The sequence below is a fragment of the Nuphar pumila genome, chromosome 12, assembly GCF_984573655.1.
Source record: "Nuphar pumila chromosome 12, dmNupPumi1.hap1.1, whole genome shotgun sequence".
Taxonomy (NCBI): domain Eukaryota; kingdom Viridiplantae; phylum Streptophyta; class Magnoliopsida; order Nymphaeales; family Nymphaeaceae; genus Nuphar; species Nuphar pumila.
The window spans coordinates 88,433,794-88,456,635 of NC_143260.1; positions in this window are offsets into that span (position 1 = coordinate 88,433,794).

Here is a 22,842-nt window from a genome sequence, read left to right on the forward strand (position 1 = left end):
CCGAAGGGATAGAATGGTCTTTTTAGAAAGTTTTTGGACATAACGAGCTATTTTTGACAGTTTTTGAAATAAGCTCGAAATTTGAAGTTCAATACCCCGTTGCGAAGCAAATCTAGTGTAGACTTTGAAAAATTGAGTTTGAAAGAAATCCAGATTATTTTTCTCGAGAAAATATTTTCAAATTTAGACTTCCGGGGGTAAAAATGTCAAATTTGAAAACCCAGGGTTTGAAATTGATTTATGAAAACTTTTAAAACTCAATTTGGATTGGAATTTATAAAATTGGAGTTCTGGACTTCGAAAATGAAATGAAATGTGGTGAAATGTTATGAAATGCAGAGAAATTATATGAAATTATGAGAAATGACATGAAATGCCGACTCTGGATGAAGGATTTTGGATATTGGACTTTGATTGACACTTGTACCAGTTCAAAAAGTCTTAAAATTGATAAAATTTGCAAAATGATTCAAGAAATGGTTTTCGTGCTCTATCAGACCAGAGTGACACTAAAAATTGGGGTGTGAGCTGGATTGAACTGAAATGAATTGGATTAAGCTGGGTTTTAGAGTTTCAGAACTCAACTAGACTGACAATGCACTAACTCAACTGACCTTTCCGACTAAATTTTCAAGAAAAGCTGTCATTTTTATAGAAATGCTACGGAACGGTCACTAGAGTGAAGTGAATTACGAATCTGAGCTAGGTTTGAGCTAGAACAAAGATCAGTAATACTAACATGAACTAAAATCAAAGCTCAAATACTAGCTCAATCGACTTGGCTCAACTCGATTTTAGCTAAAAGAGCTTAAACAGGCTAAAATGGACTCCTTGACACTTGAAAATGGTTTTAAACTGAAGCTGGAGTACTTGAACTTCTGGTGAGCTCAAGCTAGACTTAAGAAAATAAGATTGACTGGGAATGACTGACTCAGAGACAATTGGCTTGGACTTGAGTGAGAAATGAGTTCATTTCTAAAGAAATGATCCCATTTTGGCAGGAATGGTCAGAAATGAAAATGGTTTGTTCATCATGAGCTCAGGTGAGCTTGAAATGAATGGCATTCTAACTGTTCTGAACTGACCAATGAGCTTGGTTGACTCCAACTGACTGGGGTTCAGGATGATCTAGGGGTAAAATGGTAATTTTTCCTAATAAAAGTGGGTAAAATGGTAATTTTCTGACACAAACTCGGGGTTTGACTCCTACACTGACCTAACAGGGTTGGCACTGCACGAGGAAGGTTGTCTGAGCATGGATGAGGAAAATTTGGGGTGTTTACAGATACTTTATTTTGTGAAAGAATAGAATGAATGCAAAATGTATGTGTGACTTCATTTTGTGAAAGAATGGGATGAATGCAACGTATGAGCGACTTCATTTTGTGAAAAAATGAAATGAATGTAATGCATGAGCAACTTTATTTTGTGAAAGAATTGAATGAATGCAAAATATATGACCGACTTTATTTTGTAAAAGAATATAATGAATGCAATGTATGAGTTATTTTGTGAAAAAATGAAATGAATGCAATGTATGAGCAAATTTAGTTTGTGAAAGAATTAAATAAATGCAATGTATGAGCGACTTCATTTTGTGAAATAATGGAATGAATGCAAAATCTATGAGTGACTTCATTTTGTGAAAGAATGAAATGAATGCAATGTATGAGCGACTTCATTTTGTGAAAGAATGAAAATGCAAAATGTATGAATGACTTCGTTTTGTGAAAAAATGGAATGAATGCAATGTATGAGCAACTTCATTTTGTGAAAGAATAAAAAGGAAAAAAATTTGTAAGAAAAAAAAATTGAAATATTGATGTGATATTCTTTGAAAATTTTGCAATATAGGACTTTCACAAGGTTTTAGTACTTTCACAATACTTTATGCGATACTTCTTGAGAATTTTGCAAGGTAAAGGATTTTCGTAACACTTAAAGGATTTTCGCAACGTGACTTGCGATCCTCCTCACGAGTTTCACAAGTTTTTGGAATTTTAATTTTTAAAGTCGTAATGTACGAAAATTAGAAATTCGTAGTTGCGAGGGGTAAAAGTATCCAAAAAATTAGGAACCTACGTAATTGTTCATTTGGCAGATTTGGTAAATTGTGAGGCATTTCGGAAAAAATGTAAAATTTGTCATACAGTATGATCATTTTTTGTATCTATCTAGAGTGGAAAGTTAGAAGATACTTTTCCTTAATAAGAAATCGTGTATATGTAAACTTTCATTCACCTCTCTTTATAATAATATTAGGACTCTCTCTCAAAACATGTGTATAAGAAAGAGTTCTTCAACAGTTGGCGTAGACATTTAAGTGTTGAACCCACATTAAATCATTATGTTCATTGTTTGCCATTGTGCGTGATTAATCCAGACAATGTGTGAGCTCTATCAAGCCGTTAATATCATTGACAACATGATTGTAGATAAATCATCTTATCATTGAACCATCGTGGTTTTAAAATTACCTGATAATGGAAATTCTAAGTCTAGTCGCCATCTCCATATCTGACTCACTTGCAAGCTTTACTAGATACTTTCCACAACTCTCGAAATTGGGTCAGATCAAGTGCAATCACATTGCACACTTTGAGTGTGCCGCTGCACATGACTGCCCTCCATCTCTAGGTTTCAACTTGTTCGCTGTGGACTACAACAGGAAGTGGAGGGCAGATTGGGTGCAGGGGCACACCAATGTGTGCAATATGATTACACCTGACATGTGGTCCTCAACAGCTATGAGATCCATTTGAGGAACACAACGCTAGCTGAAATGAAATATATAAATATTTTGAAAATATGAATTAATGATTTTTTGATATTTACAAAGTAGCCCCCCCCCCCACCCACCCACCATATTTGTAACTATGATTTATATTGCCTAAAAATGATTTCTTGTAGGCATGTCAATATTATGGGTTTGGATCATACATTGACCAATCCAAATTTGATTAAGAAGATCTAATGTAGATTATTAGACCTGATTAGTTAATTGGGTCAATTTTGGTTTCATATTTTACACTTGGATCAAACTTAATATCTCAACATCTTTGATTAAGAAATATAGTTATTCTCATTTGAGTTTGATAAAGGTTTTCTTCATATGTACCCAAATATCAGTCTAAATCCGATTAGGCTGCATCTGGGAAGGTTTGTGTCCGAATTGAACCAAATTTGTTTATACCTAAAAAGTTTCATGTTGCCATACTTAGGACTAAATTTGGGTATTCTGTAATTAAATGACAAGGGCCTATGACATTTTGGAGAAGAATTTCTATGCTTTAAAGGTGGCAGCAGATAACTGTAGGGACTTAACTTCTAGACTGGTGAGGATGCTACTTTTATTTACAGACAATAAGCAATAAAAACAAATAATAGGTTTGTAATTTCTTCCAACATTGAAATCATGTATCTTTTTTTTAAATAAGTGAACTCTAGATTAAAAACAATAGACTCGATAGACGAGGTCTGCACACACAAAGAACACAATGAACACAATGGTTTTTATGTGGTTGACCTACATCCACGAGTTTATCTCTCTCTCTAGACAATGAGATGAGAGAAGCTTCCTTATTATATTGAGTTACACGGTTTAGAGTCCTTTTACATTGTGACTTATCCTAAGAACATTCAGGAATATCTAGAACTCTAGATTATCCATTTGGATTACATTGATACGATTGAAATAGTTTAGGAGTTTCTCTGGACGGTTTTACCATTTGAGGAGTCTTGTGCAATTGTAACTTAATTATTAGGATAATAATCAACATGAGTTCCTTGAGATGGCGTCTCATTTGGTCAACTTTCATGAGGATCGACCTCTTCTAGATGAGTATGATTGAGAGTCCCACATGAACTGTCATTCTTAACATTCCCCCTCAAGCCGATCTCCACGAGATTGAGCTTTTCTCTAAACTGGGTGAATTTTGGATCTGGCAATGGTTTAGTAAGAACATCTGCTACTTGGTCTTGTGTTGGAACAAACTGAACTTTAATTTCACCATTTGCAATATTTTATAGAACAAAATGATAGTCAATTTCTATATGTTTGGTCCATGCATGAACACCAGGTTTTCTGCAAGATAGGTGGCACCGAGATTGTCTCACCATAGAACCAGATGCTTACTAGATGAGATGTTTAGTCCTCTTATCAACTATTTGAACCATATTAGCTCAGAAATGGCTCTAATACCTAATTTATATTTGGCTTTAGTACTTGACCTGACAATTGTCTGTTGTTTGGTTGAGTTTCAAGACAAAAGATTTTAGTCCAAAAAGGATACATAGCTTTCTGTAGACTTTCTATCATCTGGACAACTGCCCAGGCAACATCAAAATAGGCACTCAACTGAAAAGAAGTGGATTTCTTGATTTGAAGACCCATATTTATTGTTCATTTCAAGTATTTAAGAATTCTTTTAACGTGAGCCCAATGACTGCTTTGGTTCGTGCATGAAATGATAGGCTTTGTTAACAACATAAGCTATGTTCGGTCTAGTAAACGTGACATATTGAAGACCTCCAACAATGCTTCTGTATTCAGTAGCATTTTCTAATAGGATTCTGTCATGTTTGGATAACACAACGTTAGGTGAAGCCGGAGTAATCACGGGCTTGCAGTCAGTTATACATGTTTTTGTTAAAATATCCAAAATATACTTTCTTTGACATAAAACCATTTCACCTGTAGAATCTGAAATAGCTTTAATTTTGAGAAAATAGTGTAGTGGACCCATATCTTTAATAGAGAATTCTGATGCAAAATTATGAATTATTTTATTTATTGCAACTTATGAGTTTCTTATAATTATAATGTCATTAACATAAACCAAGATAAACATGTGCAACTGATTGGTGTAGAAAATAAATAAAGAAGGATCTACTTTGGATTTAGTGAAGCTCTGTCTGTCTAATTAGACATGAAGACTTTCGAACCAGGTCTTGGGGGCTTGTTTCAGCCCATAGATGGCTCAACCAAGTTTACAAACATAGTGGGGATGATTCCTATCCTCAAACCCTTGTGGTTGACCTCTATAAACTCCTTCCAAAATGCCATGAAGAAACACATTGTTAACATCTAATTGATGAATTGACCATCTTGAACTAACCACAATTGACACAACCATTCTCACATATGCGAGTTTAATAATCTGTCTAAAGGTTTCAAAATAATCAACACCTTCCTGCTAACTATATCCTTTTGCAACAAGTCAGGCTTTGAACCTAGCAATTGTTCTATTATGTCTTTTGATTTTGTAGATCCACTTGCAATCAACTAAATTTGTAGCCTTTTATGGAGGAACAGGAGTCTAGGTTTGATTTTGATGCAAGGCTCTAACCTCTTCTTCCATAGCCTGACGCCACCTAGATTCAGAATTAGCATGGTCAAAATCGTAGGGCTCATTTTCATCCTAAGTGATTTCACTTAGGAGAGCAATAGGGTGTCTGGGTCCAAAGAAAGGTTTGGGTCTCAGGGTTCCATCTTGAGATCTGTTAACCATATGATGAGATCTAGATGGAGTGTGTTTAGAGAGATCTACTATGAGACTCAATCCAGAAGAAGAGAAAGACAAAACATTTTCCCTAGATCTCTTTTCTAAGGGATGTTTTAAAGGGGAAGGGGTTTCAGACTCTGAATTAGATTCTAAGGGGGTCATTTCAGGCATTGATGGTTCATCTAATAACACATCACAAATGAACACTTCATCTGAAGGGTTACACAGTTGACCATGTTCTGATGGATTAGGTAATTGAATGAGATTAACTGGTTTCCTATGGTTAATGGTTTCAACTGACTTGTTAGATGATTTAGAATTTTGAGTTTGGATCCAGTTAGTAAACTCTTTTGATGTGAAGGGTTCTTTGCTCCTAGCATACATAAAGTTTTTCTCATCAAAAACCACTTAGAAACAAAAGTTTTTTGAGTCACTAGGTCATAACATATATATCCTTTGAAGTTGGTTTCATAACCTAAGAAGACACAGGGTTTAGATTTGGGTTTAAGTTTGGATTTGACGTATGGGATAAGGTATGGATAATAGGTACATCAAAAAATCTTAAGATGTTTATAACCTGAAACACGATAGAATAACAACTCATAGGGCTATTTCTGACTCAAGCTTGTAGAGGGTAATGAGTTAATAAGATAAATGATAGTTCTAAAAGCATCAACCCAGAATTTTGGACAAAGACCAATATAAAATAATAACGCTAGACCAAACACTATAACATGTTTATACTTTCTCTCAATGACACCATTTTGGTGAGGAGTGTGAGGACACAAGAGCCACCTTTTACTGCCACAACTATTTAAAAAATTGGTAAACTTATCACTAACAAATTCACCTTCACCATTACTGTGAAATATTTGGATTTCTTTTCCAAGTTGTTTCTCCATAATATTCTTGAAATTTATGAAACATAGAAAACATTTGATTTTTTATTCAAGAGAAATAACCAAGAAAATTTTGAGAACTCATCAACAAGTAACATATAATATTTGAAACCTTCCTGAGATAGAGTAGAGGATAGACCCCACAAGTGAACGTGAATGAGCCCCAATGGAGCTTGAACAAAATATTTAGCTTTATCAAAAGGCAATTTATGATTTTTATGTTGGTGTTTCCTGCAATATCATACACAGAAAGCGTACCTGAAGATGCCATAGAGTGTGCGTGCGGGTGTTTGGCGTTCTTCTCATCTGGTCGACGCCCATGATGAGCTCAGGCCTAAGGTCGACGGTGAGCAGGACCCTATACCACGTAAACCTTATGTGGTATATGGGGTAGGCTAATTGCTATGAATCTCTCATCATCTTTGTAGCAGCCTACCCCCTTATATAATGGGGGAAGGTACACTAAATCGAGGTTTATACCATTATCTCGATCTAATTCTTCATGTGGGTTCACATGCTACCCTTTATCACAAAGACAAATCATATGAGTCATGGAGATGAACACTTCTTTATGAAATATCATATTCTCATGTACTACACTATAATTCACCTTCAGTGCTTAAGCATATTGAAATTACCTTTATGAATAGGTTGGTCTCTTACCTATTCTATTGGTCCTTTAATATTGTTATTTTGGTATTCTCTCTAACTCATATGAGAGATTATTTATGCAAAATCAATAATACACAAAGCCATAAAGAATCAAATTCATATATACAAACGTGATCACATAATGTATTGTCATACATTAGAAGGAATAAAAAAGACCCATCCCCTTTACATGTTGGGAAAATAATCCAGGTGCTAGCCCTTTAGTAAGGGAATCCACAGTCATTTTCTTCGTCCCAATTGTATCAATACATACTAGATGATTCTTAGTCATTTCTTTAAAAACACAATATTTTAACTCCATGTGTCGACACGAGGTTGAGCTCTTGTTATTTAAAAAAAAAAGGACACGGTTGCTTCATTATCATAAAAAATCTTTAGTGGTCTCTCAATAGAATCCACAATACCAAGACCTATAATGAAGTTTCTTATCCAAATGGCTTGAAATAAAATCTTGTATAAAATCAATAATTTCTATCCCAATGGATTTCAGAAATTCCTTCACTGTCCTGCAATAAGAGATGATACATCAAATATTCTTAGTCACTCACGATTGCAAAAGCAACAGGCTAAGATATTCAAACACTCCCACTTCTCATGAACATTATTTTAAGTGCTCTCACTTCTCATAGACAATCTTCAGAATGACTGTTCTATTATCCGTATGAGTGGAAGATAAATCGCTCTATATGAGATTTATATTGAAAAGATAAATATGAGACCCCTTATTATTCACCTTTTTTTAGACAAGCATAGTTGAGTCATTATTGTTCTGCATTGGTGGAAACAACAATACTCATAGTTGCTTCATATCTTCAATTCACAAGGAATTAACTTTAGTTGGTGAAACTAGCAAATCATGTAACCAGAGGCAATTCAATACTATACCTTTGGGAACAAACATGCTTCATGGGCTAGAATACACATCTACTATTACACCCTATGTAAATTTGAAACAGAATTACCTACCTTTGAATAGAATCGATGTTTCATAAACTCACACACAATCATAATAACAAATCTTAATATGGTTTAAAGAATCCTTAATCAACACGACTCATATCACTTTGGTGATTAAATGAATCAATCAATCAAGATCTTTTACCAAAAACATATTCGTATTATAGAGCATCCCTATGCAAACATTTTAATACATGCATATTCATGACAAAATACAAGTTCATGCTTCAACTAATATGCATAAACTAATTGTCATGAATTTAGTCATAATTCATGCTTAAAAAATTCATGCATAACTTAACCAACACTTAACACATGAATTAACATGCATAAGTCATGCATTCATTAGAATAAACATTTTATAAAGCATGAAAAATAACAAAAGCAAGCTCATATGGGTAAAACCCAAGGTCCTCAAGTAGGAACCGGTCTGAAACAACCTCAAACCGGTCATCTAAGGGTCCAAACCAGTTTTGAACTTTATTAACTGGTGCCAAGTATGAATAAAAGTTCATAAAACCCTTTAACTGTATGTCAAAATCTCTGTATCTTTATATATTTATGAAAACATGGTCTTAGCATCTCGAAACTGGTGAAAAACTGGAAGGAACCAGTTAAAATGGCTCTGAACCAGTCCCAAAAAGGGTCGTATCAGTCCTTGATCTGGTTCAGATGTTGTGATCATCGCAAAATTTTTCCTCTTGTAATGTTCTCTCTCTTCTTTCTCTTTTTCCTCTCCTACCTCTATGTCCTCCTTTTTTAAGGGAGAAAATAGAAGACGGAAAGAAAAGAGAGAAGAGAAAAGAAAGAAAGAGAGAAGAGGAACTCTTTTGCGGGCTTCACTTGACCTTAATTTTGAAAATGTTTGAAATAACTCACCTCCGTTTTTTAAATATTTGCGAGAAAACTGGGAGACGGGATCCGCTCGTCGGTACGAGGTTCGACCGTTCCTGGCGCCTTTACCAGAGGTAATCGAACCAAGGGTCGAATTAATGCCTTTTGCTTTGCTAAGAAATTATCTAAGTATTTATCCTAAGTCTAGATGCAAAAAGAATCATGCTTGTGCAAATGCAAAGATGTATGCTCTTTTTGAAATATTTTGAAGAATTCCCAAGTGTTTCTGAGATGAATCTGATAAAGTGAAGAAATGATTTCTAACTTAGAACTTAAAGTTAAAGTTCTAAGTTTTTAGAATAATCAAGAGCTTTGGGAAAATAAATATGGGTTTGAAAAATGATCTTGAAACTGAGATGAGAGAAGAAAGGAAATTCCAAAGTCATAAATGGACTTTGAATTGGAAATTTGAACTTGGATGAATATTTGGAATGGAATTGAATTCTGACTTTGAAGTTTTGAATTTAGAAGGAAATATGGGAAATCTAAAGGAATTGAGAAATGGGATTGATTTGGAATTCAAGATGGAATTTGAACCCAAAGTTTTGAATCCTAAAGTTCAAAATCGAATTCTGGATTTAGAACCTAAAAATAGAGATTAGATTTGAAATCTGAAATGAAAATGGAATTGGATTTTAAGAATTGGAATCAAGATGAAATTTGGATCCGAAATTTTGAATGGAATTGGATTCAAGATTTGGAATCCAAGATGGTACTTGGATCTGAAATCTGAGATCCAAGATAGGGTTGGACTCTGGATCCTAAGGATTGGAATTTGGATCTGAATCTGAGATCCAAAGGTAAGATGAGGATCTGAATCCTAAGTGGAATTTGGATCTGTAATTGGAGATCCAAAATGGAATAAGGATCTGGATCCTAAATAGAATTTGGATATGTAATTGGAGATCCAAAGTGGAATGAGGATCTGGATCTAAAATGGAATTTGGATCCGTGATGGGAGATCCAAGGTGGAATAAGGATTTGGATCCTAAATGGAATTTGGATCTGTGATGGGAGATCCAAAGTGGGATAAGGATTTTGATCCTAAATGGAATTTGGATCTGTGATGGGAGATCCAAGGTGGAATAGAGTTTATACTTGAAAATCTGGATCCAATGTTGAGACTAGGATTTGTTTTTGGGTTTTGAGAAGTCCAAATAGGACCTTTAAAAAATGGATCTGGGTTTTAGAAACCCAAATTTTAAAACTTGAGATTCAAATCTAAACCTTGATTGAAGATAAGGGGATGAAAATTGATTTTTAAATCAAAAGATAACTTCAAAGTTAAATTGAACTTTGAATTTGGATTTTGGTTTGAGTTGGAAATTTGAAGTTTGAATATCAAATGATCTTGGAATTTCAAAGCAATATTGGACTTTGAAATTAAATTTTTGAATATTGAAATGAGATAGAATTGAATTTGGATAAGATTTGATTTAAGAAGAAGAATCACTTGGAATTTTGAAAAGGAAGTTTTGAAAATATGATGCAATTCTATCCTATATGATGAATGAATTTAAATAACTTTGAAATTGGATTTGAAAAGCTATTCTATTCCTCAGATGAATTAAAATAAGATTGAAGATATAATACATCCTTGACTATGGTCATTGAATGTATTATATAGTAATCTATATTTAAATTCTAGTGAAGAATGAAACACATTTTTGTGCTTTTATAGAGTTTTAAAATAAAATTAACTCTCAATATACCCTGACTATGGCCATTGGTATATATATTGAATTAATTCTAAGTTAGACCCTGATAAAAGGTAAAATATTTGAAAAATATGATGATTTTTTAAAAGGATCCAGTGTGGATCCAGTGTTATTTCATAAAAGTTAAAAATACTAAGTCTTGTTTACACCCCGACTATGGCCGTTGGTGTAAATCATCAACTTAGAATTAACTTACCTCTTATGAAATGGTGCACGTGCCATTCGTGTTCCCATTTTGTGAGAATTTGAGAAATAAAGGCCAAAATGCATGAAAAACAAGTCATTCATGATATTTACAATGCTCATTCTTTCTACCTAAAGCAGGAAATACAAATTCTCATTCAAATCTAACTATTACAACATGTGAAATCAAATTTTACAACTCTAACTAATAGCCTTTTCCACAGATTTCCTGCAAAACAACCTGATTAGTAATGAAAAGAGAAAGAAGATCATATATATCGTATGGATGTTAATGGTAGAAAGGCTCATATAGCAAGATATTTATAATGGAAAGAATAAAAATGACATACATATCAACATGCTTACATGTATATGTATATGTTTGGATAATAAAATATGAGATATATGAAAACCTTGCAGCTAAAACACCTAAAATTTCCTAAATCTGGAGTTGTAACATTCCTTACAAAGTTCTGCAGGTAGGATTAGGTGCAAGCATCCATTACTGACCCTAATTCTATACACAACTGCTGATACTACTGCACTATACACAGCTATAAGGTATTGACTGATGATTACAGATTCAGCAAACCAAACTTAAATTTCAATTCTCATTTTAGAAAGAAAATACAAGCCTTTTAACTCATCCGATAGCCCAGCAAGTGCTAAATATTGTGTCCAACTCTTGTTTAAAATCTCCAAGTATGCCTACCAGCAGGACAGGAAGGGTTGCTCAGAGCTGGGAGCTCTGAGGTATGTATTAGAGCTGGAATTCCTTTTTCTAACATGGAACTTTACGCCAAAGAGCCAACCAAACCTAAATCTAAGTGCGAATGGAAGTGAGAATGTGTTGTGCTTAATGAAGGCATGGAATTGCAACGATTTTCGTGGAGTGCAGAAATTAAAGCCACAGTGGAGGGGGTTGTAAGTGTCGAATACAGTGGAGTGACAATAAAGAATGAAGGGTACTAATATTTTATACAGCTGGTATTAATGAAAGGTAGAGCCGGTTTAAGTGGTTGTGATAAACAGATGAAGACTTTGCTGCTATATGGTATAGTGGTGATGTGTAGGAAGTCATTGTTGTGAGCCTACAGGATGGGGCTACAGTGTACACTGTAAGCAATGTTATAGTGGATAGGGGTGAATGATATGGTTTGCAGGGAGTGCGAATGGTGGGAGTTATTGTAGCAGTGATGACATGAGATGTTATCCTACGAACAGTAGGTAATATCTACAAGTGAGATGGCTGGACAGCAAAGGTGTTGTGTACAGGAGACCATAGATGCTACTTGGAAGTAGTTGGGAACTGATAGTGAAGTGGGATGTTGTATAACATGCAGGGTATATGAAACATAGCATATGTTTGGAAATGATATATGGATCACATAGGTAAATGATACACCCAAGCTGAAACTATAGCAGTATATGTATAACTTATGGCACCCCTATATGCAGGAGATAAAGTTAACGTGCAGGTGAAAATTGAATAGTGAATGACTAAAAGCGAATGCAAGGATGTTGTGTTTGATAAAGCAAGGTGATGACAGGTGGAGATGGATACAGTGATGGAAGCAACTGTGCTCAAGGGATATGCTAGTACAGAGAATGCATATAGAAATTGATATGTAAATGCTCCAAGAAGGACCCCTATTTATGAACTTGTGAAAATGATCATTACAGCATGGCCTGTATGACTTTAGACATCATCCTAGAACTAACCATCTCAACATCTCCCTTTAATGAATGAAAAAAAATCTCTAGCTGGCAAGGTGGTCGAGCCATCATAACAGTCACTTTTGCAAAATCGCAAATGCCTTTCTTCAACAAATTTATTGAAGGCAATATGAATCCAATCATGTTCTCTGCAACAAACCTTTTTCCTACTGCATGTCAAATGGGTGAGGATGAAATGTGATTACGTTAATTGTGTTGATGTGTTGGGATTGGTTAAGATGGGGAGATACATATATATTCTGCAAAACAATGGGCACCAAGCATAACTAAAAAAAAAAAAAAAAAAAAGCAAGTGCAAAACATACCTGTAGTGGTCCGATAAAAAAAAAATCTAACCTTCTCTCCCCCTTTGATATCAAACGTTGAATAGTTATGCAGGCAAGCATGCTGGAGGGTGAAATAAAAGCAAAGCACCAGTGGCCGGCTTATGAAAACAGGGGCTTCCCCTGCAGCTTTAGGACTGCCATGCTACGAATACATTAGTGATCCTAACAGCCTAATGCTCCATAGCAGCAACTTCTACTGCTGCAAGTATTTTTGCAGTAACTGGAGTTGGAGTTTTAAATAGATAATGCTCCTAACAAGGTTTTGTCCATGTGGCAAAACAAAAGGGAATGGGTTTCCCCTCTCTAAACCTCTGACTGGGAATTGTAAAAGTTCGGGCAATCTGGAGGTAATAGTGTACTTGTGCCAGGAGCATGCAACTCCATACCAGAGCCTTTGACAACTGTAAGTCAAATTAATACACCTGAAATGCACCATTAGATATGCCATTTTGTGGTACATATGCTTAAACCTGGTAAATCTGCTCAAGCCAGCAGATAAACCTGCATCACGCACAACTTACCGACTTAATATCAACTATTTGATTGGGCAGTTGACAAATTGTCAATCTGACACTGCAACCAACACCATAACTCCCTTATGTTGATTTCTCTCAAGAAACGCCAAAATGTGGCAACTCATGACTAATGGGATACCCAGCCTCTGCACTATATTCCAGAGCAACTTTTCCTGTTTCTCTTCTAAGGCTCTTCAAAAAAAAAATTGTTGGTAGTGCTGCCATATAAAATGTAACCTACTTCCGGAATGGGGAAGAACAGAGGAGAGGTAGATATCGGCATAGATACACTCAATCCACCACCCCTCATATATGCTCTTGCCAAAGAAATCTTGAATGTGGTGATATAAAATAACGCTGATGATTACTTGTGATAACTAAAGTTAACAGAAGTTTGTTTTGCAATGAAATAAATACTAAAGAAAGGCAAACAGAAACGAACGCAACACAGAGAATAAAAGATGTAGTTAATAGATCGATCAAACAGTCAGAGTAAATGCATAGGAATCGACATTGGTCACATGCGAAGCAACATACAGAATAAAACAGGAGGAGCCAGAATGTACATTATAAACAGTCTGAATATAAGAAATTATAAGTGCTTGATGATCGATAATGAAGAAGAAAAAAAAATGTTGAAGACTTAAGCAAACTGAAGAAAAATTGCAACGAGAAGGAGAGGATGTTGGAATCTAGAGATTCCTATTGATGTTGCACAGGGATGGATTGACGTTGCACAAGCAACTCAATACCACCGATAGTGCATAACAAAGTTCTAAATGGGGAAAACCAGAATAAACTGGAAATAATCGAAGGGAGAGAAAAACACTTACTGAATTGCTTCACGCCAAAAGGGGCCGGAGGAAGTGAGGCTTCTGATTTGCTCGTTTGCCAAAACTGAGAGTCCCTCGATCGAAAAAGAGAAAAATGCTCGATAATGGGATAGATGCCTCAGAAAAAAAAAGGGAATAACCGATGTTCGTTAGCAAAAGGGTGAATGGTGATCGTAGATGAAATTGATCGATTGCAGCCGATGGAATTCGATGATTGGTAAGATGATGGATCTGAAAGAAGGAAGAGTCAACCTCCATGAAGTTAATGGATGATCCCTAAGATGGAGTCGATGCCTCCTTTTAAAGAGAGAATGGAGAGTTCCAGAAGAAGTGCGCTGCGGATGGAAGGTGAAGAACCATGGCGGTTGTTGAAGATCGACGGTGGTGAATCAAGAGAGAGCATGTGGGAGGAGTCCGTTGCAACTTTTCGATATTTCAAAAAGGTGGTTCCCCTTTTTTTTAAAAATTTTTATAAAATGGTTTTGAAAATGAGTTTTTGGTAGAAATGACTTTAAAAGCTTGAAAATCATCCGTAGCTTTTCTCGATTTTTTGGTTTTTATGTTATTTTTCTATATTTTTTTTTTGTATTTTTAGAATAAAATTCTAAAGCTTTACAAGAAATCAAAGATTGAAACTAATTTTTTTGATGTTTTTGTAAAATATTTACAAAAGGAGTTTTTCTGAGAATTTTAGAAACTATTTTGAGAAAATTTCTTCAGAAATGGGTTTATGTCTGAATTTTTGAGAAATATTCGAGGTTTACAACCTCGGATTGAGAAATATAGGGTCGAGGATCCAACAGAGTGCCGGATGAGCCGCCCGAGCCTTTCAAAATCATTTTTTTGGTATTTTTGTGCTTTTATTTTGGAAATCGGACAACGGGGCTCAGATTTGGATTTAAAATACTGAGTTCAGACCCGGAGTTGAATTTGAATATGTCAATGTGGAATCTAATCCAGAAATCTGAAGAAATAACTTGATTTTCTCAGAAAACGAGGTTAGGGGCAAAAGGGTCATTTTGTAAATCTTTGAAAAATTTGGGGTGTTCACAGATGCCCCTCTTTGCTACTAAGCCGATTGAAAGCCGAGCTTAGTGGCAAAGATAACACTCCAAATTTTGAAAATGCCTCAGTCAGCAGATCTGAACTGGGTGTGGAAGAATTTATTTGGGAAACATGGCTTCTCAGGCTTTGAAACCTTATCCTGAATGGTTTTAGGGAGACGAAATCCTCGAAAATGATGTAATCAAATAATAGAAATGAGGAAATCGTGATGGGACTTTTGAGTGAAAATTCTGAAATGGTGGGAAATGAGGATTTTGATCAGGTCTCATGGGTGAGTCCAGATACTCTCATCGGAATGATATATTTTAGCCCTTAACCTTGATGGGGCGAAAATATATCAAGATAAATTTTGAAATGAGGAAAGGAATACATGAGGACCTTGATGGGACATTTTGGAGAATGCCTTATGAAATGAAGCTCAAGTAGGAATCCTATCCTGGATGGATATACAAAGCATGGATTCCTTGATGGGAAGAGCCATGGTGGGACTAGAAGAAAACATCTCGTAAAAAAACGAGGAATCTCATTGGAATGTGACTCAGGTTTAACCCAAACCTGCAAGGAAGATACTTCGCGAAGCGAGGTTCCGGGTTTAACTCTTAATCTGGATAGGAAATCTACCATATGGGTTTCTCAGAAATGGAGAAAGCACGATGGGACCTTCGAAATTTGGACGAACAAATCCGAGAGGGGTTTTTGCGAAAGGAGGAAATATAGAGTTCTTAAAGCTTGGAAAAAGGAATGATTTTGGGTGTCTCATTTGCTGAGACTGAAATAGCTTTTTGAAATCAAATGGCCTCTCGCAGAAAATTTCAGGTTTTAACCCTTAACCTGAGTGGGAAAACCATACGGAATCCTTGGTTGAAGAAACCGCGATGGGACAGTGTGATCATCGCAAAATTTTTCCTCTCGTGATATTCTCTCTCTTCCTTCTCTTTTCCTTTCCAACCTCTTATTTTCCTCCTTTTTGAAGGGAGAAAGATAAAAGACGAAAAGAAAGAGATAAGAGAAAAGAAAGAAGAGAAGAGAAGAGGAACTCTTTTGCGGGTCTCACTTGACCTTAATTTTGAAGAATTTTGAAATAACTCGCCTCCGTTTTTAAAATATTTGCGGGAAAACTGGGAGACGGGATCCGCTCGTCGGTACGAGGTTCGACCGTTCCTGGCGCCTTTACCAGGGGTAATCGAACCAAGGGTCGAATTAATGCCTTTTGATTTGCTAAGAAATTATCTAAGAATTTATCCTAAGTCTAAATGCACAATGAATCATGCTTGTGCAATATGCAAAGATGTATGCTCTTTTTGAAAATATTTTGAAGAATTTCCAAGTGTTTCTGAGATGAATCTGATAAAGTAAAGAAATGATTTCTAATTTAGAACTTAAGATTAAAGTTCTAAGTTTTTAGAATAATCAAGAGCTTGGGAAAATAAATCTGGATTTTGGAAAAAAATGATTTTTGAAGCTGATATGAGGGAAGAGAGAAGGGGAAGAAATAGTGAAGGAGAAGAGGCTATGGTGGGGTAGAAGACAGTTCTCTCAGAAGGGACCCCTGGTTGCCCTTTTAAAGAAAAACGAGAAGCCTCCAGAAGGGGAGGTTGTTAGGTCATCAACGGTGGATGTAGGGTACGCGATGGAGGGCGATGGAGGATGAAGAGAAGGTGGAGGCCGTTGGGAGGGATCGCACATGGGGTTGCCATGGATGGCTTGGGCGAGAAGGGGAGAAGGTTGGAGAAAGGGTTTCGAGAGGGTTTTCTGAAAGACCAAGCTTATGCGTGAAGCTTTGGTTTATAAAAAAAATAAAAAATAAAAAAATTTCGATTTTTCAAAAAGAGGCTCCTTCAAAAGTTTTTCATAAAAGGTGTTTTTAAAATGATTTTTTTAGTAAAATTGCTTAAAAGTTTAAACTCATTTGTTTTTTTTTTCATATTTTCCCATTTTTTTTTGGTTTTTTATGTTATTTTTCCATTTTTTTTTTGTATTTTTAAGTAAAATCCTAAGATTTGTGAGAAAACAAAGATTAAAACTATTTTTTTGTGTTTTTGCAAAATATTTACAAAAGGGAGTTTTTCTGAGAATTTAAAAGCTATTTTGAGGAAATTTCTTCAGAAATGGGTTTGGATCCGAATTTTTGACGAAATATGGATTTAAAGTGCTGGATTCGGATTCAGAATAGGTTTTTAAATATATCAATATGGAATTTAATTCAGAAAATCTGAAGAATGACTGAAATTTAACATTGAAATTGCTCTGATTTTCTCAAAAAAATGGAATTAAGGGCAAAAGGGTCATTTTTACAAATTTTTGAAAAAGTTGGGGTGTTCACAGATGCCCCTCTTTGCTACTAAGCCGGTTGAGAGCTGAGCTTAGTGGCAAAGACAACACTCCAAATTTTGAAAAATGCCCCAGTCAGCAGGTCTGAACTGGGTGTGGAAGAATTATTTTGGAAATATGGTTTTTCAGGCTTTGAAACCTTATCCTGAATGGTTTTAGGGAGACAAAATCCTCGAAGATGATATGATTGAGTAGAAAAATGAGGAAATCGTGATGGGACTTTTAGATGGAAATTCCAAAATGGTGGGAAATGAGAATTTTGATCAGGTCTCATGGGTGAGACTAGATACTATTATTGGAATGATTTAGGTTTAGCCCTTAACCTGGATGGGACAAAAATATATCAAGATAAATTTGAAATGAGGAAAGGAATATACGAGGGTCTTGATGGGACATTTTGGGAAAGGCCTTGTGAAATGAAGCTCGAGTATAATCCTTTCTTGGAGGAATATATAAAGCATGGGTTCCTTGATGGGAAGAACCATGGTGAGACTGGAAGAAAACATCTCGTCAAAAACGAGGAATCTCATTGGAATGTGACTCAGGTTTAACCCAAACCTGCAAGGAAGATACCTCGTGAAGTGAGGTTCCGGGTTAACTCTTAATCTGGATAGGAAATCTACCATATGGGTTTCTCAAAAATGGAGAAAGCACGATGGGACCTTCGGAATTTGAACGAACAAATCCGAGAGGGGTTTTTGGGAAAGGAGGAAATATAGAGTCCCTAAAGCTTTGAAAAGGGGAAGAAATAAGGCGTCTCAATGCTGAGACTGAAATAGCTTTTGAAATTAATGATCTTTCGCAAATGGTTCAGGTTTGACCCTTATCCTGAGTGGGGGAAATCTACCATACAGGTTTCTTAGAAATGGAGAAAACACGATGGGACCTTCGGAATTTGGACGAACAAATCCGAGAGGGGTTTTTGCAAAAGGGGGAAATATAGAGTCCCTAAAGCTTTGAAAAGGGGAAGAAATTGGGCGTCTCATTGCTGAGACTGAAATAGCTTTTGAAATTAAATGATCTTTCGCAAATGGTTCAGGTTTGACCCTTATCCTGAGTGGGTCATCCATACGGAATTCGTTAATGAGAAAACCGTGATGGGACAGGAGGAGATACTTCTTCTGAGGCAACTCTTTTTGGGAAATACAAACAACGCTAGGTTGCATCAAAATGAATATCGAATGTTTATTTAATTCTTGGAATAGCTAGAAAATTTTGCCAATAAGATAAAATCATAGTAGATTCAGATGCTTCTAAATGTGCACGTTTGTGCAAAAGATATTCCCTCTTTTACCTAGAGTATTTCCCCCAAATGAGGTTAACTCCTTAGTTCTAAGAGTCAGATTCAAAATTTTAGCGCTGATGATCTTCTTCAAGGAAGTTATCCATTTCCCTGATATGAGAATAGAAGAAATATTATAAAAGCAAGTAATGAAAAGATATTGATAAAAGAATTTCGCATGAGAAAAGATGACTTCTGGCAACTTTGGCAGTTTGATATCTGGGTGTTTTCCCACGATGATCTCTCTTGCACTCCTTTTGAGTCATTGAACTTTTTCGGGCTTTTACATCATCCTTCATTTTGGATGTTCCTGACTTTTTCTCTTTTTTTCAGGGAAGGGCACGTCACAAACTCCTTCATCTTGGAGATGCTCCGATCCTTCTTTTATCTCAGGGATTCTATTGATCTCACTGGCTCAAAAGGTCTTTAGATGATAGCAGAAATCAAATATCTTTTAGGGTTTGTCGGTAGGTTCATCACACTCGCCTTCATCTCGACGGTGATCTGAACTTTCCCTGGAAGGATCCGTCACAAACTCCGTCATCTTGGAGATGTTTCAAATCTTCTTTAGCCCCGGGGATCTACTCGCTTAATTCGTCTTCATCTTGACGACAATCGAGAGATCCCTTTTGCGGATATTTGATTGAAGCTTTAAATGAATAAATGAGGAGATATGGATTTAGTGGATTCTTTTTATGGCTCAAGATATTTCCACTGCCTGATTGCCAGAAAAGGTCATTTTAAAACACGCGCCATAACCAAGATCAATATCAATTCGCTTCTGTCTTTTCAACATCATTGAAGATTTCTTTCATTGATCATATCGAGGACATTTCTTACATCCTTTTGGTTGATCAACATGAAAAGATTTGAATTTTACCTCTTTTTCGCAAAAAGTTTCACCTTTTGGAAGGAAATACAGGAGGTAATCTGAGAAAATTCTTTTTGTGTAGTCAGACTTTTAGAATCAACAAATGCTTTTAGCAAATTGGCAAAGTTTTCATGAATTTTCTGTGAAATAATCACTCAATATAGATTTTGATGAGACATTGAGTTGTATCTTCGATTTTGGAAATACATGACCAGCAAAAAGTTGGGACTTTTGAAATACATGACCAGCAAAAAGCTGGAACCTTTGAAATACGTGACCAGCGGAAGCTGGAACCTTTTCGAGATACATGACCAGTGAAGTTGGAACCTTTTGGAATACATGACAAATAGATGTTGAGATCTTTTTGAAATACCTGTCCAGCGAAAGCTGGAACCCTTGAAATACGTGACCAGCGAGGAGCTGGAACCTTTTGAAATACTTGACCAGTAAAACTGGAACATTTAAAATACATGACCAGCAATAATGCTGGAACATTTTGGAAATACATGACCAACGAGTGTTGGGTCTTTTGGGAAATATACGAATGGTTATGAAAAACTGGGTTTTAATAAAAAGGTTGAGAATGATAGAAATTTGGGAGATTTTAACCCGAGGTTTAAGAAAATGGTGAATTTTTTGAAAATATTGTACCCAGAGGTTAGAGAATTGATAATCTTGAGAGATTTGAAGATTAGGAAATGACATATTTGAGAGATTGAAACCCGAAGGTTTGGAAAGAAAAGAATGGAGGAATCGCACCCTAAAGGTTTGATTTATGGAAAATAGGTTGATTTGGGAGCTCGAATATTGTGAGCTGGGACTTTTTGAAATATATGACCAGCGAGATCTAGGTCTTTTGAAAATACACGGCCAAAAAGCTGAGTTCCTTTTTTGGGAATACATGACCAACAAAGCTGGAACGTTTGAAATGCGTGACCAGCGAAAAGCTGGAACGTTTGAAATACCTGACCATTGTAAAACTGGAACGTTTGAAATACATGACCAACGAGTGTTGGATCTTTTTGGAAATACCTGACCAGCGAAAGCTGGAACGTTTGAAATACATGACCAGCAAAATGCTGGAACGTTTGAATTACATCCCCAACGAGTGTTGGATCTTTTGAAAATACTTGACCAGCAAAATTTGGGACGTTTGAAATACCTTACCAGCGAGAAGCTGGAACGTTTGAAATACATAACCAACGAGCGTTGGATCTGACCAGCAAAAAGCTGGAACGTTCGAAATACCTGACCAGCAAGAAGCTGGAACGTTTGAAATACATTCCCAACGAGTGTTGGATCTTTTTGAAATACCTGACCAGCAAAAGCTGGGACGTTTGAAATCCCTGACCAGCGAGAAGCTGGAACGTTTGAAATATATGACCCAAAAGTTGTTGGATCTTTTGGGAATACCTGACCAGCAAAAGCTGGAACGTTTGAAATACCTGACCAGCAAGAAGCTGAAATGTTTGAAATACATGCCCAACGAGTGTTGGATCTTTTGAAATACCTGACCAGCAAAAGCTGGGACGTTTGAAATCCCTGACCCGCGAGAAGCTGGAACGTTTGAAATATATGACCAACAAGTTGTTGGATCTTTTGGAAATACCTGACCAGCAAAAGCTGGAACGTTTGCAATACCTGACCAGTAAAAACTGGGACGTTTGAAATACCTGACCAGTAAAACTGGGACGTTTAAAATACATCAGCTTTTTGGGAGATTTTAAATCAGAACTTGAATTTTGGTAGAAGAAAGGATTTTGATCAAAAGATTGAATGTAGAAAGTTATCGGTGTGAGGACCAGAAAAATGAGCTCAATATGTGATTGAAAAATTGAGAAATAACCTAGTACGAGGACTGGGTTGTGAAGATGAGCTAGGAAAGTAAAATTTGAAGAGAAATTCTGATTTCAATGGACCATCCCATTCTAACTGCGTGTGGTCTGTTTTCAGGATTTATCTCCTTATCCTGAACTGGGAAGGAAGGAAAGAAATACCTCGTTATCAGGAGGCATCAGGTTTATCCCTTAACCAGAAAGGGGTAGAGAAAATGATGAATTTCCAATGCGAGGGTTGGATTCAAAAGGAAGTCCTGGTCGGAACTCAGAACTTCGACTGAAAATAATAGAAGAAAAACCCGAGCTGGAACTCGGATTTTCAAAGGAATGAAGGATTTCCAATGCTAGGATTGGATTCAAAAGGAAGTCCTGGTCGGAACTCAAAACTTCGATTGAAAATAATAGAAGAAAAACCCGAGCTGGAACTCGGATTTTCAAAAGAATGGAGGATTTCCAATGCTAGGATTGGATTCAAAAGGAAGTCCTGGTCGGAACTCAGAACTTCGACTGAAGATAATAGAAGGAAAACCCGAGCTGGAACTCGGATTTCCAAAGAAATGAAGGATTTCCAATGCGAGGATTGGATTTAAAAGGAAGTCATGGTCGGAACTCAGAACTTCGATTGAAAATAATAGAAGAAAAACCCGAGCTGGAACTCGGATTTTCAAAGGAATGAAGGATTTTCAATGCTAGGATTGGATTCAAAAGGAAGTCCTGGTCGGAACTCAGAACTTCGACTGAAGATAATAGAAGAGAAACCCGAGATGGAACTCGGATTTTCAAAGGAATGAAGGATTTCCAATGCGATGATTGGATTCAGAAGGAAGTCATGATCGAAACTCAGAACTTCGAACGAAAGAATAAAGGGAGAAGCCCGAGTGAAAACTCGGGTTTTTGACAAGAGATTGAGTTTTGGAAATTTGCCAGTGCGAGGACCGGACCTGGGATTGAAAATGACCATTTAGGGGACTGAATGATCTGATTGCCCCCTTATCTTGATCGGAGAGGAAATAAAATCTGAGAAAGAACTAAGGAGAAATTGTCGGAAGATTTGACAAAAGAGAAGAATCAAGGAAATTTTATGGAAAGAATTCTCACAGGTAGCATTGTTTCTCCTATGAGGGGTTTTCAGGATTATCCCTTATCCTGAATGGGAAAGTAATAAAATTTAGGCAACAGTTGATAAAAAAAGCTTTGATAAAGAATTGGAAGAATTA